At 41.4% G+C, this 19578-nt stretch overlaps 1 pseudogene across 1 annotated transcript; it reads left to right on the forward strand.

Annotated features, from left to right (window-relative positions):
* Positions 1–2976: 2976 nt before the first annotated feature.
* LOC104603067 (endo-1,3;1,4-beta-D-glucanase-like) lies at positions 2977–17868 on the forward strand (annotated as a pseudogene). The gene is made up of 7 exons (XR_016085999.1): positions 2977–3315; positions 3939–3960; positions 11406–11536; positions 12664–12754; positions 12857–12946; positions 13109–13206; positions 17533–17868. The product of XR_016085999.1 is annotated as an endo-1,3;1,4-beta-D-glucanase-like (transcript).
* The last annotated feature ends 1710 nt before the right edge of the window (positions 17869–19578 follow it).

The raw sequence follows: 19578 nt of genomic DNA on the forward strand, positions 1-19578 counted from the left end.
ATTATTCAGTGCCACATCATGTCCTTGCCACTGTCACCTCATCTCCCTGTTGGCGGCAACGAGCTGCAACTCTAGGAAATATCAAATTGGGTGTTGCTCCAAGCCACGCCTTCCTGATTTTCAAGACGTGGCTTGAAGCATCGCTTTTTATAGAAAAACATATCCAAACAAACAGGCGTTTCCTAAAACACCATTTTTTTCGACGTAACACTAATGTGTCGCCGTTTTCGAGAGCAACGACATGGATGCCAAACAAACTAAAATGTTGTGTCAAAATATTGCGAATTCAAATCATGACCTCCTCACCTAACAGTCCAACACCATATTTTCATAACATGTGGGGTTATATGTACACGGAGCACAGACGTCTTCCCTCGTCATTGGTTACGTAATCTTTCTGACTCCAGTGTTCTCAGCGGGTTCGCATCTGCCCCCCACATACTTGCCCCTCAAAAAAGTCCCACAAAACCGGAATGCGACGCATGTCATGACACACGCGCATTAAGCGAGACGCATGTAAAACCCATTTCACGCCATGAAATGCACCTCCGTTAATTCCTCTCTTGCCCAAAAGCGTTTCTTCTCCCATTCTACTTCGAACTAAAACTCTTGGCGCCGGCCCCCTTTCATAACCCACTCACCGGAGATTAACTCGGTCAACGCCGATGACCATACTGGCAGGAGGTAAGTACTCTGTAAGTTTTTATCATTTTTTATATATATATATATTTTTGTTTTTTTTTTCATTCGTTTTCTAACATTCACAGATCTGAACCTGGCGGAGTGGGAGCCTCTTGACGCCATTTCAAACCCTTGACACCCCTGGAATTCGAAAGCCCTCCAAATTTTGAAACTCTCTGGTCATAAACAATTAAAATTCATAATGGTAAACAATTAAAATTCATAATGGTAAACAATAGTTTGGAAGGAAACATAACTGCCATGCTAGGAACTGTTGGTGTGTTTCAACACTTTGATTGTAAGAGGATATGGCTGACATTCTGTGTTGATGCAGCATGGAGCAATCTACATCAGATGAAGTTCGGGAGCAAGATTATAAAGAGAGAAGCCAAAGGTCTGAGCAGGTTATCAGAAAAAGTACCAAACAAATGTAGTGATATCTTCAAAACACCTTGTTTATTGCTCATGTATGCATTTAGGTAGCTGCTATGTCTGGAAGAGGGATTTTGGTAATAACCAAAGACCAACAGTATTTCTACTATTGTAGAAAGGCAATGTATATTTATTTGTAGATCTGTAGTAGCAGGAGTCATAGTGTCGTGTAGCAAGTACTTAGTAGATATATACTCTCATCAGCACTGGTGCTCCTTTAAATCTTTGCTTTCCATTGTTGTTACATGATCTCTGCAGATATGGCTTCCAGGTCTAAGGCTGCATTTGGCATTCCTTGTTTTAAGGACTCCTTTTTGCGGTTAAAATGCCCCAACACCAAAAAGAGGCAAGTCCTTGAAATAAGGAAAGAAAAATGAAGTTTAAGACTTAAAAATTTTTTACCATTGCTGAAACCAACTGCCTCTTCAGAGAGAGAGAGAGAGAGATCGTATTACGGCGTAGATACTAATAAAGAGATATGGAATATTGACAAAGAACCTTTAATATTTCATGAGAGAATACATGACAATCATTACAAAGGGAATTATGATCAAATTCATTTGTTGCAACCGACCTCTCAACTTCAACAACGTCCTCTTCTTTCGCTCCCTCCGTTGCCTTTGCTCCACCACTGGATCAAAAGCTGTTATGGACACATCGCTCGGCAGCACACTGCGGCGCAGTCATAGGCAGCGGCACGCACAGCAGGCCGCACTGCAGCACGCATCGCCCAGCGGTACCGCACAGCAGCACGCACCGCCCGGCAGCGCGCATCACGCACCGCACGGCAGCAGCACTATGAGATGCGCGCGCCGCCGGCAGCAGCAGTAGGGCGAAACCCACACAAGAGCTCATTAGGGTGGGTCCACACTTATCTTGCCACGTTAGCTCTGCTCGCCAACTCGCCGTCAACTACTCCATTCCTCATCCCTTATCCTTATCTTATCTTAAGTAAGAGTTGTGTTACCATTAGGAGTAGGTAATTAGGAGTTTGAGTTAAGTTGGATTTCCTAGCCTAGCCGTATCCAACAAGGAGTTTCCTTCTGTAATCTCCTATTTAAGGAGCTACGAATTGAAGTAAAAGCATTCAGTTTTCAACCAAGAAAGGTGTTAGGACAGTTCGGGTGATCTCTTGGACAAATCACCCACGCGATTGCCACAATAGGGTCTGTACGCAAGGGCAGGGGCAAGGGAAGACAGGAGTCTCTCCTGGTAGACCGACCCGTGATGAGATCCTACGCGCGGGCCCATAACAAAAGCCGGTACTGGTGGTGCAGCAACAACAATATAATCTTGTCTTCTTTTCTTTCTCTTGTAAACGAAGCCGTCGTCGTTGCACGGCTCCCACTCCTCCTCCTAGGCTGTTCCAGCCATGGCCAAGCGCTTCAAGTCAAAACTCAAATTCTAGAGAATTTTGAATTTTGGAGGGCTTTCGAATTCCAGGGGTGTCAAGGGTTTGAAATGGCGTTAGGAGGCTCCCACTTTGTTGGGTTCAGATATGCGAATGTTATAAATGAATGAAAAAAAAACAAAAAAATATAAGAAATGAGAAAAACTTACAGAGTACTTACCTCCTGCCGGTGTGGCCATCGGCATCGATCGACGGAACTCGACCGGGTTAATCTCCGATGAGTGGGTTACGAAAAGGGACCGACGCCAAAAGTTTCAATTCGAAGTAGAATGGAGAAGTATGAGAGAAGAAACGCTTTTGGACAAGAGAGAAATTAACGGACGTGCATTTCACGGTGTGAAATGGGTTCCGCACGCTCTCGCTTAATGCGCGTGTGTCATGACACGCGTCGCGCTCCGGTTTTATGAGACGTTTTTGGGGGTCAAGTACGTAGGGGGCAGATGCGAACCCGTTGTCGGCTGATTCCAACCCAGTAGGCAGTAGCTTCTTACCTGCCTCTATCTCTCTCCGCCACATTTCTCGAAGCTTCTCTCCCTATCCTATTCTGATATTCTCTGTAAAAAAACTCGGTTGCCTCGTCTGTCTGCCTACCCATCCCTCTTTCTCTTTTACTCTCTCGTTGTTTTGTACATTGTAAGAAAAGATGTCAGGTCCTCAGTGCTGCGAGAACCCACCAATCCTCAGCTCAAGCTGTGGGCAAGGGTCTGTTCCGGAACTAGGAGGTCTCAAGACCTACGCTACTGGCTCCCCCGACTCCAAGCGTGCAGTTCTTCTTGTTTCTGATGTTTACGGTAGTTGCCCATTTAACCTTTTACCTGTAGTCTCTGGTTCGTGTGTTGCAATCCTGTGTTCGAGGTGTTTGCTGTGTGGGTCTTGCTTGTTTTGCGTTTTCTTCCCTAGTTTCGAGATTTCTCCCCTAAAATTTTGTTTTGAAAAATATTATGGGTTATTCACATGGTGTATGGTGTTTGAGTATGAGATTCATGCGCATTCTTCTCTATTGGAACTTTGATGGGATCATCAGTAGAGTAGGATTTGGTTATAAACAGACTTGGTATTTCAGCCATCTCCTTATTAGTTACTGTCGTTTTAATAGATTCTTAACTTGTTTACATGCCTGCTCTATGCTAGAAATGCCGTCTTTTTAGATTTTTCCTGAGTCTATGGACATGATTGTTTTGCATTAATTTTTAATGTCAACTTGTAATCCTACATTGTGGGACTAATGATAGGTCGTCTGTCCTGGTCTTTTGCCTTTAGATGTTCTAATGTTCATCATCGTTTTTCTTATTCAACAAGAAAGGACGTTTTAGGTTTCATAAAGATGTCGTATATTGTATATCGCTGTTTATGACTTTAACCTTGTTCTGGTCATCAATATCTTGGTCTTACCCTGGTGACTTGGTCTTCACAGGATATGAAGCACCAAACTTGAGGTATGTTAAATGCCTTCTTTTTTAATTTTCTTTTCCTTTTTTTAGAACTTTAATGATGTTTTCTCTTTCATCCAACAGAATTACATGCTTAATTTTGGTTAACTTCTCATCTTGTCCCAATTGTTGTTGTTGTTGTTATTATTATTATTATTATTATTGATGTAACCGTTTTGGGTCACGTATCATTTTTTTCTGGTTAAGAACCTCGTGTGGCCGATGACTCAGGGGCTGAAGTGGAGCTCCCTAGTGTAGTGCAACCCGGCTGCTCCCTGCACGAGGTGACTTGGCTACCAGCAATGACGGGAACTGAACCGGCTACTTCCTGCTGGAGATGATCTGCTCATCTTTGTAGATGGCGGGAACTGAGGGACCTGCATGAACTGAATTAGAGAACCCGGGGGTGTTTACCCGACGAGGTCACTCCGATGGCTAAGTCAACACTCAGTAGTGAGCTGAGAATGATATTAGAGAATGAGAGAGCTAGAGAGCAGGGGTTACCATCTCCTCCTCGCCCCTGGGGGGTGAGGCCTTTATATACTGGAGTCCTCGTGGGTTTGGTGGAGCAGTTCCTGGATTCCCGCTGTGATGGGACCTGCTTTTGTGTTAGGTGGGGATAAAACTACCAACCGGTAAGGTTGCCCATCTCCGCCTGAATCGGGGAGTGGGTGAGCTAATATAACCGTTACAAGTCACAATCCCGTAAAATGTGGGGTATGGTGGTGAGCTCCTCGGGGTTGTCATGCGGTGGTCGGTCTGCCTGTGAAGTGCCGAGCTGTTTGGGTGGTGAGTTGCCTATGGGCAGCTCGCCATCATGCAACACTTCAAAGGCAGCTCGCCACCATGCAACACTTACAGGCAGCTCGCCATAGGTAGCTCGCCACTAGGCAGCTCACCACCCAAACAGCTCGACACTTCACAGGCAGACCGACCACCGCATGACAACCCCGAGGAGCTCACCACCATACCCCGCATTTTACGGGATTGTGACTTGTAACGGCTATATTAGCTCACCCACTCCCCGATTCAGGCGAAGATGGGCAACCTTACTAGTTGGTGGCTTTATCCCCACCTAACACGAAAGCAGGTCCCATCACAGCGGGAATCCAGGAACTACTCCACCAAACCCACGATGACTCAAGTATATAAAGGCCTCACCCCCAGGGGCGAGGAGGAGATGGTAACCCCTTCTATCTATCTCTCTCATTCTCTAATATCATTCTCAGCTCACTACTGAGTGCTGACTTAGCCATTGGAGTGACCTCGCCGGGTAAACACCCCCGGGTTCTCTGATTCAGTTCATGCAGGTCCCTCAGTTCCCGCCGTCTACAAAGATGAGCAGATCATCTCCAGCAGGAAGTAGCCGGTTCAGTTCCCGTTGTTGTTGGTAGCCAGATCACCTCCTGCAGGGAGCAACTGGGTTGCACTACACTAGGGAGCTCCACTTCGGCCCCTAAGTCATCAACCACCTGGGAGCAGACGGGATGACGAGGTACTTAGCCAGAAAAAAATGATACGTGACCAGAAACGATTACATCAATTGGCGCCGTCTGTGGGAAAGCTACAAAAAGCTAAGTTCTCATTCTACAAAAGCTAGGTTCTCATCCTACAAAAAGTTGAGTCCTATTCTCTGAGAAAGCTAAGTCCTCACTTTTTAGAAACTGAAGCTCTCGCTTTATAGTTTCCATTTTTTATGAACTCAAAGACTATGCAGGGAGCTAACAAACTAAGTAGCTCTAAGGCGCCCACCCGGCGGCCTGCGTGCGGTTGGCGGCCTGGAGCGGCTTGCGCGCGGCTTGGCAGCCTGGCACATGTGCCGACCTGGCGCGGGCGCCAACCTGGCGGTCTGGCCCAGGCGTGAACTGACGAACTGATAAAAGACTTCCTCACCCCCAGAAGACCAAAGGCCAAGCTAACAGTTGACCTCGGCACCTGCATAAGACTCATTCGCCTCTTCGGCATGGGCAAAGTTCAGGAGTGGACTATGAGTCACTCCCAAAGCCTAAGGGCTGTACTGCTGCATAAGACCCATTCGCCTCTTCGGCATGGGCAAAGTTCAGGAGTGGACTGTGAGTCGCTCCCAAAGCCTAAGGGCTGTACTGCTGCATAAGACCCATTTGCCTCTTCGGCATGGGCAAAGTTCAGGAGTGGACTATGAGTCGCTCCCAAAGCCTAAGGGCTGTACTACTGCATAAGACCCATTCGCCTCTTTGGCATGGGCAAAGTTCAGGAGTGGACTACGAGTCGCTCCCTGAAGCCTAAGGACCACAATACTGCATAAGACCCGGTCGCCTCTTCGGCATGGGCAAAGTCCAGGAGTGGACTACGAGTCTCTCCTAGAGCCTAAGGGCTAAAGTACCGAACTGGCAGGCAACTCGGCACCTGGTCAGCCCGGCACCTCACAGGCAGCTCGGCACCTGGTCAGCCCGACACCTCACAGGCAGCTCGGCACTTGGTCAGCCCGGCACCTCACAGGCAGCTCGGCACCTGGTCATCTTGGCACCTCACAAGCAGCTCGACACTTCACAGGCAGCTCGACACCTAGTTAGCTCGACACCTCACAGGCAGCTTGGCACCTGGTCAGCCCGACACCTCACAGGCAACTCGGCACTTCACAAGACCCAGTCGCCTCCTCGGCATGGGCACTTAAGACCCAAACACCTCTTCGGCATGGACAAAATCAACAAGAGTGGACTATAAGTCTCTCCCAGAGCCTAAGGAACTGAATCAATGCTTACGAGCTCGTCGAATTACGGGCCAAAAGGAGAAATCTACTCCCTTCGCCGAGTTACTTTCAGCTCAGGAGTGGGGGGCAAATGATGAGGGCGGATTTGGCCCTCCAGTGACACTGTGACACCTGACACCTCGTGACAACTAGGCAGCTCGCCACTTATAGGAAACTTGCCACTTACAGGCAGCTCACCACTAGGCAGCTCGCCACTAGGCAGCTCGCCACAGGTAGTTTGCCACAAGCAGCTCGCCACTAGGCAGCTCACCACCCAGACAACTCGTCACTTCACAGGCAGACCGACCACCGCATGACAACCCCGAGGAGCTCACCATAACGGTTATATTAGCTCACCCACTCCCCGATTCAGGCGGAGATGGGCAACCTTACCGGTTGGTGGCTTTATCCCCACCTAACACGAAAGCAGGTCCCATCACAGCGGGAATCCAGGAACTGTTCCACCAAACTCACGGGGACTCCAGTATATAAAGGCCTCACCCCGGGGGGTGAGGATGAAATGGTAACCCCTGCTCTCTAGCTCTCTAGCTCTCTCATTCTCTAATATCATTCTCAACTCACTACTGAGTGTTGACTTAGCCATCGGAGTGACCTCGCCGGGTAAACACCCCTGGGTTCTCTGATTCAGTTCATGCAGGTCCCTCAATTCCCGCCGTCTACAAAGATGAGCAGATCATCTCTACCAGGATGTAGCCGGTTCAGTTCCCGTCATTGCTGGTAGCCAGATCACCTCCTGCAGGGAGCAGCCGGGTTGCACTACACTAGGGAGCTCCACTTCGGTCCCTGAGTCATTGGCCACTTGTACATCAATTATCATTATTATTATTATTATTATTATTATTATTATTATTATTATTATTATTATTATTATTTATTAGGATTTTCTCCATTCTAGATAGTGGTTTCTTTGCATACTACAAAGTTAATGGGTTATTAGTTTTGTGCGCGGAAAAGTGAACCATTGGTCTTAGTATTTTGTTGTAGCAATTCTGCTGTGCGTTTATATGTTGTTGTATGATCTATGATGTATCTACTAAGTTTGATGTAATGAGCAAAAACAATAATCTGATGATAGTCACAAATTAGATTTTTGTTGTAAATTTATATTTGAAGAGGGGAGAATGCAACTTATCGTTTTGTGCGCTTTCCAAACCCATAGAAGTTGTGAAACACTGCAAATGTTGATGTCTAAGGTGCAAAACAATAAGTTAAAGTGTGATAGTAGTGCGAAATGGGTTGAATCATGTCACCTGATCACACTCCTTGAAATCACATTTGCTCCCTATGGTGCAATTGGGTCCTTGCAAATCAATTTCCAAAATGAAACAACCCACAAGCTTTTGGTAGATGTGCACTTGTTTTACATAATGGTTCAGGGGCAAAATATTGTTTTACAAATTCAAACTAAAAACATTTTAATCAAAACCACATAAAAAGGATATATGGTGTGGTGTGTGTACACACCCACACCCATGCTTCAATCCAACCACGGCCCAGCCTGGCTCAGCACATACATGTGTGAAAAGTGCCCCAGTTTACATGGACAGAAAATGTTGGTGTAATGCATCTGTTTTTCAAAAGTACCCATTTTACCCTTACACCTATCAATTTACATGAGAAATTATTAAACTACCCCCAAAAAGATGTTTTCACTTTTTTTTTTTTTGAGAAAAGGTAAGGTAAAATTTTATTAATCTTGAAATAAGATACAAAGGGATCCCCCAAGGAAAACTTTGACAGGGTCCAACCACTACAACCCCCAGGTTACAAGTCCCAAAAGCTGCTAGAATTCAGTCTAGCCCCCAACTGTGAGGCCTGAATCCCTTTAGTTGCCGACACCCAAGAGATTGATTTTCCAACTGAAATCGAAATTAGATCCTCCTGAGTTCTCGCAATATTATGAAATATCCTTTTGTTCCTTTCAGTCCAAATGGTGCTGATCACAGCAGCTGGAATGGATCTCCAAATAGCAGCAGCAAGTTTTGGCAGCCCCTTTAAGTCCCAGCTCCAAAGCAACTCCTTTACTGAACCAGGCATCACCCATGCAAGGCCTAGTGCAGAGAAATAATGGTTCCAAACTTTGAAACAGGGCAGTGAAGAAATAGGTGACAGTTATCCTCAACACCTTGCCCACACAGTACAGACCTCTGATCCTGGAGTTGGAAGCCTGCTGTGAAGGTGAGCTTTGGTCAAACATCTGTCTAAAGCTGCAGCCCACACCCGAGCATTAACTTTTGAGGGGGAGGAAGGATTCCAGATTCTAGATGCAGGTATGTCTTCCAAGTTGCTTGCCAACTGATGGAGGACAAACCCACCTGGCTAAAAAAGATCTCCAGGTTATATTGAAAAGAATAAAGTAATTTTACTCTATAAAAATGTTAGGTCTAGTGAAGTTTAGAAGGGACGATCTGGCATTTTAAATTATATTGAAAGATTCCCTAATTTCGTAACTTTAAAGTCTTCATTACTGGAACAAAGATGGAAGGGAGGTAACTGCAGGCTTTTGGTAAACTGCAGGGGAGGTTTTTATTGAAAGTGTAATCTCAATGGAGGTTTTATGATTGTCAGAAACTTCAGGGGAGGTTTTTATATTTTCCCCATAATTGTTTTGAAGATGTGTAGATAGGGGAGAGGAGACTGGTTGCAGAAATAAAAAATGGTTATGTAAACTATGAATTATGGAAGGGAGAAGCATATGGTTCTTGTGGTCATAGCACATGAGAAGAGAGGAGCGGAGGAGGAGATATTGGGGATAAGTACCTCACAAGGCATTGTAAGACACAACTTCCATCATTTTGTTTGTTTTTGTTGTTTTTTTTTTTTAATTTTTTAAAATGCTTGGTAATTCCATTGTTTTTAAAATGCTTATCCCAAGTTTGAGAACACTAGCATCCAATCAATACAGACACAGATTGCATGTACGTGATTTTGTTTGTCTTGTTGGGAAAGAATGAACTTCAGCAAGAAGGTGAACAAATTCTTCCAAAGATTATCTTGAGGAGGGGGCGTCAAGTGGCAATCAGTTGGTTTTTTCTATTTCATCTATAATGATGCTGCCAGATGTGGCTTTCAAAAAGATGTACATGATGCTAGTATGAAAAATCTAGAGAAGTTAAAACAATATGGAATAATAATCCACATGAATTTGATATATTATGATAACTTAATCTGAAATTATGTTTCATCAAATCCTGGTTTCATTGTGAAGATTTATTCCATTTGTCTGGATTTCAGAAATAGCTATCTGAAATTTGGTGTCAGTGACATTAATGCTTGGGTTCCAAATGGAGAAAGAGGCACAATGTCGGCAATATATTTATTTACTCTTACCTTTTGTGGTCTTACCATGTTTCGGTTGAGAACTTGTCTTCAAGGTGTGTTGGAAAACAGAAATAAGAGATATCTGATGTAAGGGCCCGAAGTATTAGCTCACTATGTGATTTCATATAGAAGGACATGGGAGTGGGATAAATCAGGAACTTTTACATTGTCAAGTCTTTCTACAATTACATTTCCAGATCAGGGGATCAGGCCATTCCAGTAAACATTGTTTGGTGTAAGAATGTCCCTTCAAAGGTAGTTTTCTTTGTTTGGACAACGTATCTAAAAAGAATTTTAACCAGGGATAATTTGATCAGGAAGGGTATGCATCTGGAGTCCACCAATTGTGTTTTATGAAGAGCAGGTTGTATCAGTGGTGTTACATTGTAGATTTTCCCATGAGATGTGGTCAAAGATATGGAAGTTATGCCTACCAGAAAAAAAAAAGATACAGAAGTTATTTGAGGTGAAAATTTGCATTCCAGAATCGACGGTGGATTTTATACAAATCTGGAGAGTTAAAGGTCTAACTAAGAGGGGGAAGGTGGCATGGAATATTGCTACTGCAGCAGTTTTTTTGGTGTGTATGGCAGGAGAGAAATGCAAGGATATTTACTTATCAAAAAAAAAAAGAAGAAAGAAATGCAATGATATTCAAAAATAAAAGCAGCTTGGTGGATACAGTATATCTGAAAATCTTGGGGTATTTGTTTTCTTGGCTTGCTATTAATAAACTATTTAGAGGGAGAAATTATAATTCCTTTTCTGTATATGATAATATTTTGTACAGCAGGGGAATTGTACGGGCATTGATTGCTATGCCCCTTTACAGCAGCTTGTTGTACATGTTTTTTGTTAATGAAGATATACTTACCTTGTCTCAAAAAATATATGTTGATCTAGAATTAGTAATTTCAATGTGAGTTATTTTTCTGAGGTGGTTGAGCCTTCATCTCGGAGGTCGTGGAATAAAATCCTTGATGACTGCATCAGGCCGTGGGTTGTTTTTCTAATTCTTGTCTAGTTGTAGACACATGCATCGCTCAAATTATTGACACATGCGACATGCACTTTTTGTGTATCACACGATTCATATGTACTGCCTCAAGTTTTTTTATTGGTTTGTTTGTTGGAGAGATAAGTTTTGGAGATTGTGATATTCTGAGATCCATTATGTTAAATATTCATGTCTACCATTTTGAAAGACAGGGAAACTTGTCTTTGAATTGTAGGTTAGCACCAAAAAGTAACTTAATTATAATTGTGTTACCTAAATAATTAATAGATCATGTTCCTGTGAGTGTAATGCATCTGTGCTGCTTTCCATGCCTCAATATGTATGCGTTTCTGGAAACTGACACTACCATCATTTTATATAAAGGATGCTTGCAGATAAGGTTGCAGCTGCTGGATTCTATGTGGTAGTTCCCGATTTCCTTTATGGGGATCCCTTTGTACCTGATAATGCTCAGAGGCCTGCCTATACACGTTTGGATACAATCTCATGGAGTGGTTGGTTTCTTCATCATCTTTGATCTCTACTTCGATTTTATTGTTGAAATTAGTTCAGAACAAATGTGATAGGGATTGCTTGGTGTAATGGTAAAATCTCGGGCTAACAAGCACGAGAATGCTGGTGTGAGTTTGAGAGTGTCCACTTTGTGCTAAGAAAAAGAGGCCAAAGGTTAGGTCTATATCCAGTCCAACCCTCCCAAGATCCCAGATGTCTTGGACCAACATTGGGTAATGGCCTTCTGTCGTTCTAAGCAAACATGATATTTTCTGATAATTAATATAATATATTGTTTCAAGAAACAGCCTAGATGGACCAGCAAATGCTGGCTACCAACTCATCAATCTGCATTTTTTATACACACAAGCCACTGCATTCCAAAAACCATAACAACTGGATAATCCTCATTACCTCATAAATGAATAAGAATTTTATAGATGATAATCTTTTTAAATCTGGGATTGATGGCTCTATTTGTATGCTAATTGCACTATGTCCAAATAGTTCTTTAGAGGGGAGTTGCCTACTTCTAGCTTTTTTTTTTTTTTCATTCATGTGCATGCTCTCCTGTACATCTCTTGTGCCACGTGAAAATTATGTATTCTTGAAGTTATCTGATGCATGGGTAAGCCTTTAACCTAGATTTCTATCATAATGCAAGGTCGGTTTCTAGATTTGTTAGATGATACTAATTGCTGATGTATTGACCTTTTTGAAGTATTAGATCTTTCTGGCATCATTTTCCCTAAATCCGATGGATTAATAGTAATGAGACTGTGATGGTTATGCCTTGGATATGATCTGATGAGCTGTATATAGTAGTATTCTTTCTGTATTTACTGATCAAAATCTCTGATTTTTTATTCTTTTTTTATTTGCTTTAGTTAGCTGATTTCAGCATAGTTTGTTACGATCCATTTGTCCCATGTTGGTAGTATGGGATGCTAATGTGAGGTATCCCACATCGGTAGAATGGGATGCTGTTGTGGGGTATTTATGTGCTTGGGTTCCCTCCCTCTAACAGCTATCTTTTAGGGGTGAGTTATCCTAAGGCACATAACATAGTTATTGTTATTGGCTTTTGAGAAAAGAAAATAGCATCAACATCATAGTACATTTCCTGTAGGATAAAGGATTTGAAGATGCCAAACCAGTTGTTGAGGATCTAAAAAGTTGAGGCATATCTGCAATTGGAGCTGCGGGATTTTGCTGGGGAGGTAAGATACCTCTTGACCTTTTTGGCATTTAGCTTCATCCATATGTGGTGTATGGTTCACCGGTAAACCCAGCTAAGATCTGACTTTCTGTATTCTACTCAGCCAAGGTGGTGGTACAACTAGCACAATCCAATCACATTCAAGCTGCAGTGCTTTTGCATCCATCATTTGTCACTGTAGATGATATAAAAGGTATGAATTTTCTTAATCAATGGTTCCAGATAACATATTGCATCATCTTGTTTATGCTCTTTGTTGTATTAAGTGATTTGGGACAGATTCTTATAATACCTTTTATCCCCTATCATTGCTAATGTGTCATTCATTGGTTTGAGTTTATAATTACCCTTTCAGAGGTTAAGGTTCCTATTGCTGTACTTGGAGCTGAATTTGACAAGATTTCTCCACCAGAGCTCTTGAAACAATTTGAGGTGTTATCAACTAAACCTGTGGCAAGTGAATTCCAATGCTTTACATTTATGATGTTTTTACAGTTTAAAAAATTATGTTTTTATTAATAGAAAAGTAAAAGAATAACTTCATTAAAATAAAGGTATAGTTAAATTACAAGCTTTTAGTGATGGCATTTCACCAACACAATTATGATGCGTTTTGTTCTTTATTTTGCACTTTCATTTTTGAAGTGTAGTTACTAAACTAGAAAAATACTAAGAAGAGTCTTTTGTTTTTTTTCCTTTTTTTGAAGATAAAATAAAAGTTTTATTAAAAGAAAAAAGAAGATACAAGAAAGGTGGCCAAAAGTCATATTGTATCTCCATCAAACTCCAAACCACCCCCACACTTCATCTACCACTAAAAAACAACTCTCTCACCCAACAGAAAGAAAAAAGACAATCAACCGGCCCCAACTATCATTCCAAAAACAACAGAAAAAACTCCAACATTCCTGACTCAACCAAAAACCAAAACACCCACCTAAGCCTACACATCAAAAACCCACCCTAGACCCAACTTCAAAAAGGCAAAAAAAGCACTGAATTACTCCTCCTTACTCTTTTACCCAAAACTTAACTTTCAGCTTTTCAAGCATCTTGAGCACGAATGTATCTAACAACACCTCATTTTCTCATATGACGAGTTTCATCTAACAACACCTCATTTTCTTGGTCATTTCCTTTTTTTGTCTTCACACTTTCTTCCCCATTGTCCTCTAATGGTTTTATTCTGAATCTTCTTTTCCTTCTATAAACTTGAGAAGACAATCCTTTCTGACTACCAACTTCACCGCTTTCAGCCACCCCTCCTACATCCACCTTTGAAGCTTCCCCTTCTCGACCAATGTAACCTCCACCTCTTTTCCTTTTTCCACCTCCTTTTGAATGTATCCTTTTTTTTTTTATCAATAACTGCAAAATTTATATTAATGTTGATAAAAAAAGATAGATACAAGAGGTACAATATATACACAGTCACTGAGAGACAAACAGTCTTATGTCTCCCCAACAACCTACTCGTTCTACAACTGTGCCCAAAACAGATTTTCCCTCTCCACCCCTTGCTTGGCTAAGCCATCTTCCATAGAGTTAGCAGACTGCTTTACCCATTGGATCTTCACTTCCATGTCTTTTGTTATCCATTTAAATTTCTTTTTTAGGGAATTAAATGTCCACATCCTCTGATCATCACACTGTCACAAACTCACCACCAGTTTTGAATCTCCTTCCACAACTAATTTACTAATGTTTACAGTCTTTCTCTTTGTATTCCTTCCATCGCAGCCAGAACCTCTGCTTTAAGAGAATCTCCTTCACTAACTGGTCCGGAGCGAAGAGCCAATACATTGCCTCTCTCATCTCTGAACACACATCCTGTGCCTGAAGGTCCTAGATTACCCATGCAGCTTCGATCAAAATTGAGTTTCAGGAATCCCCTCTCCAGTGCACCAGATTGGATTTGCCAATAACCTACTAGATAATGATTCAGCCACTGACTTCCAGCTCCTGAGTAGATCATCCATTGAGACAGAGAGGAATGTATCCTTGGTTTTCTTAACCAATTTGCTGTTATGATCAAGATTGTTTCAATAATAGCCTCCTTAGATCTTTCCTTGTCCTGAAACAACCTTTAACTTCTTCCCATATAGTCCAACCAATTGCTGCCCTTGTACATTTCCACATAATCCAACCCCTTTTGTTTGGCCATTCAAAGAATGTGGAGGCAAATAGGCTTTGAATGTTATTAGGAGGAGTCCATCTGCACCCAAATAAAGAGAGCAACCATTCCTAAATACGAGTAGTAAAAGAACAAGAAATTAACATATGATAACAATTATCACCATTGGCCCTTACACAATAAACATCTATGGGGGGATAAACACCACTGCGATCTTTTCTTTTGAAGTAAATCACAGGTATTAATCTTTTCATGTACAACTATTCAAATTCCAACAAAAAGCACTAACCTTGGTGGGATAGGCTTGCACCAAACCTCCTTTACTGGGAAAGGTTGCAAAGAAGTGTTATCTGTTTGAGAGAAAGTCTGGAAGCAGGAAGCACAAGTAAAGGAACCGGAGGAGGAACATGTCCAAATTCGGCCATCAGGTTTGGAAGGACCAAAGAAAACCTCTTCTAATAGTTGTAACAGGTTAAAGACATGAGGAGTTTCTGAATCCCTTTAACCCCTACGAAAACCCAAATTCCAACCGATGTCATTAGCAGAACTAGAAGGAACAAGGAGTTTAGAAACTGGCTCATTTTTGAAATGGCTCAATGCGAATAGAGATAGGAATTGATCTTTTAAAGGGGAGGGACCTAGCCATGCATATTCCCAAAATTTAATTCGGTCTCCACCACAAAGTTCATACTTAACCAAAGGAAGGAAAGAAGGTAAAATACCACTGATGGCCTTCCAAAGTGAAGCTCGAGTTGCCCAATTTTGTGCTCTTCTTTGTAAGCGTCCTAGACCTAGACCTAGAGTGCCTACCCCCTTACTCCTGCTAACTACCTCCCATCTAACTCTATGATCCCTTTTACCTTCTCCTGGTTCCCACAAAAAAATCTCTCATCAACTTCTCAATCTTTCTACACACGCTTACCAAAAACTGAAAATTAATAAACCAGCATATTAGCTAAGTTGATTGGATTAAAGTGATTCTACCTCCTAAAGATAAATACCCTTTTTCCAACAATCAAGCCTCTTCAAAATTCTTTCTATTATCAGATTCCAAAAGCTAGCTTCCTTTGGGTTTTGGCTCCTAGGGGAAGACCTAAGTACTTCATGGGCCAAGGTGAAATGTCACAACCCAGTATAGCGGCACAAGCTTCCAGTTCCATATCATCCAAGTTAATGCCTGCCACACAGCTCTTGTTCAAAATTAATCTTCAAATTTGACATTCTCTTGAATAATTGCACCGTTAATTTCAGATTCCTAACCCATTCCAAATCATCTTCTTTGCAAAAAAGAATTGTCGTCTGCAAACTGTAAATGGGTGAGTGGCACCTTGTCTTTCCCAACTCTCCAACCTCTCACCAGTTGTCTCGAATCTGTCCTTAATACAAGTCTACTAAGGGCATCTGCAAGAAGTGTAAAGAAGAAAGGTGAAAGCAGGTCTCCTTGTCTAATCCCATGTCTAGCAGGAAAAGTGTCCACTACTGTGCTATTCACTAATACATAATACCCACATGTATTCAAACAGCCTAAAATCCATTTATGCCATCTCTCTCCAAAACCGCAATGAGTTAGGACTTTTATAAAAAAATCCAGCCCACCAAATCGTAGGCTTTCACTAGGTCCAATTTACATAACACACCTTTTTACAAAGGCAAAATTGTGGTTGTTCCTTCGCATTCGACTGGCACATCTATTCCTTGTATATGATTGCTCTCCAGAACTTTTCACATACAAGAAAAGCATCTACATGTGCATTTCTTTGTATAGTATCTGAAAAAGCTTCTCTGATAAGCTTGCAGGTATTAGTCCTAAGCCCTGTGGGATTACTTAAGTAGGCACCCACTAGGATTCTTTCGTGATGCTGCCTTCTTTCCATTGATGTAAAGATGAAAATATTGGCTGGCATTCTTCTTGCATGAACAATCATTCAGAGTCCTTTTCGGAACTACAAAGACCACAGCATCCCAAAGCTCTGAATTGAGACTAGATCCTGTAGTAAGTTATTCCTCTCAAAGTGGTTCTAAGAGTTGTGACCTTGAGGTCCAGATACAATAAAAAGGGTTGATAGACATATACTGTCTGAACATCCATTTCTTCCACAGTACTTCCCTAGAGATGAATATAAACATGGTAAACTTTGACGAGTTTTGGTGCTTTAGGGCATTGTTATTCTGTTATTCTGTTTTCAATTAAAAACTAAGAACTGGGACTTACTTTTTGGACAACATTTTAAACCATCACTATGATGCATATGTGTTGACTCTATAGTTATGAGCTGCCATCTTTAGATTTCTTTGTTATTCGTGTGTAATATTCTAGCAGTCACTGCAGAGGTTACCACCACTAGACTTTGATGCACTATAGATATGGTGAGACCCATGTCATCATGTTTTCTAATGCACCTTGACATGGGCCCCACTTTAGTGCAGTACAGTGTAAGTTTGGTGATCAACCTTCTGAAATACCTGCTATAATGCCTTCATTTTTATTTTTGTAACTGATGTTAAATGACACTTCCATCCGATCATAGTGCTTCACAATTCATGAATTAGTAGGTCTGTATTGAACAAATTAGACTAATTGCACAAAGTGAGGTTTTGGATTCCCATGTACGTCTCCATCAAGGGTTGTTGTTGGTGCTTTACAGATTGATAGTCATGTGAAGATATTTCCTGGTGTTGCGCATGGATGGACTGTGAGGTACAAAGTTGAAGATGAAGCAGCTGTGAAGCATGCTGAGGAGGCTCATCAGAACATGATAGGGTGGTTTACCAAGTACTGTTGAAAAGTTCACATCTTCAAAGAGAACCTGAAACTGTGAAACCTGAATCCATCAGAAGATGTTAGATTGGCTTACCAAGTTTGTGGTGTTAGATTGTCTTAGTTCGCCTTTTACAATTATTCTGTTGTGGAGACCATATTCTGTTTTTTTTTTTCTTTAACAAACGTTCATAAGAGTTTGATGGGTACCCTTTTTTTTTTATTTCTTGAGACCTCTTCGGCCCTTCCCTCAATTTGATGTCAAGACATTAACCATCTTAACCGAAAAGAATGATGCCATGCTTTTAAAGAAAACGTGAAATGTCGATTTTGCCCAGGGTTTTATCGACTACAAACCATTATATATATATACTGTTGGCTATCCATAGTCCATACCCGTTTGTATACATGGGTCTGAGGAGCAGGTTCCACGTATCAAATTTCATCCCATCCAAACCTTAGTCAATCTCATTGAAATCCTCAATATTCCTGTTTGATCTTTTTGAGGGCTGAAAGAAGATTCAGACTTCGGAGTAGGAGGAGCTACACATGACAGGGCTAGCTAGGCCCCAAGCATTGAACATACAAATGAAAGCTAAATCGCAAGGAAAAAGAAAAAAGAGAGAATTCATGTTCCAAAGGTTGGTCTCAGGCCTCGGCAGGTTCTAAGACGGTAAGACCGACGGCTTGCCCACTACCTTAAGCTCGTTACTCAGTCATCTCTTCTAATTTGAAACCAGTCACCACTTCTGTTAGTCACTCTATTCTTCAGATTGTCTTCTGAGTAATTAATTTGGTGGTGCTATTGGTTGGTTTGGTAGCAAAATTAAATTGAGTTGACAAAGCCTTGATAACCGGCCTCTTATAATTTTCCCAATTTTCTGTCTCTCATAAAGCACATATATTCCTCTTTCAACGATATATAATATCAAATCTTACAAGTTAGCTGATGTTGTAGAGGTAAGCTGAATCTGCATACTCTACCAAATGGCCGGCTCTAAACGGGTCACTGTCTAGACCTTGACAGTTGACACATCAAAACTGAAGTAGACAATTGGACCAATTGAAATGTCTAAATCAGTTAATTTAGCCAATTAAGGGGTATTTTCCATTTGTTTTTTTTTTTTTTTATTGTTGCTGAGCTCCGAAAACAAAACAAAAAACAGGTGGTTTTGAAAACAAATTGATTCTTAAATAAAAACAGAGAAACTGTTGTTGGTTATATGCATGGTTTAAAGTATTTATATATTTGATATTGAAAAAATTCACTATTGAGCATTTAAAAGCATCAATCTTTATTTAAGTTTCAATCCACACCCTTTAATCCATCATAATGTAAACCCGCTACTATTAGCTAAAATTGATAAATTTCCCAAATTCTATGTATTGTATTTATTATATACGTATTGATACTTTGAACCATGATTACGTGTCTTCTTCATTTTCGAAACCAAATAAAACCAATCCATTTCTACACAATGGTTATTACGTGTCTTATATTTGTGATGGTTACTTTTAAAGACATGCAATGTCTTTTCAAATAAAACCAATCCATTTCAACTTTTCAAAAACAAAAACATGATTCAAGAATGTTTATTTGACTTTTGTTTTGTTCCTGGTGTCGCAATTTTAAAAAGTTGTAGAAAACCATTTCTACACGGAGTCTAAATTCTATTTCTTGCATTGTTTCTGTTGGGAAGGCAACCCATGTTATTGTATTGTGTTGTGTTGACTTGGGCCTTGCCGCCCTGTTGTCCCAAAAGAGAATGTGACCTGATTGTACAATCCACCATCCAGTGTGAGCAACTGTGCGCCTGTCCCAATCGCCTCCCCTGCCCCAAAGAGGGGAGAAGAGGTGGAAAAGTTCTTATATGTTGGTTGGTCCCTTTTATGGCAAAAAAAAAAAAAAAAAAAGAAAACACTTTTCTACTCT

This window comes from Nelumbo nucifera, chromosome 4 (genome assembly GCF_055504915.1).
Source record: "Nelumbo nucifera cultivar China Antique chromosome 4, China Antique-T2T, whole genome shotgun sequence".
Classification (NCBI taxonomy): domain Eukaryota; kingdom Viridiplantae; phylum Streptophyta; class Magnoliopsida; order Proteales; family Nelumbonaceae; genus Nelumbo; species Nelumbo nucifera.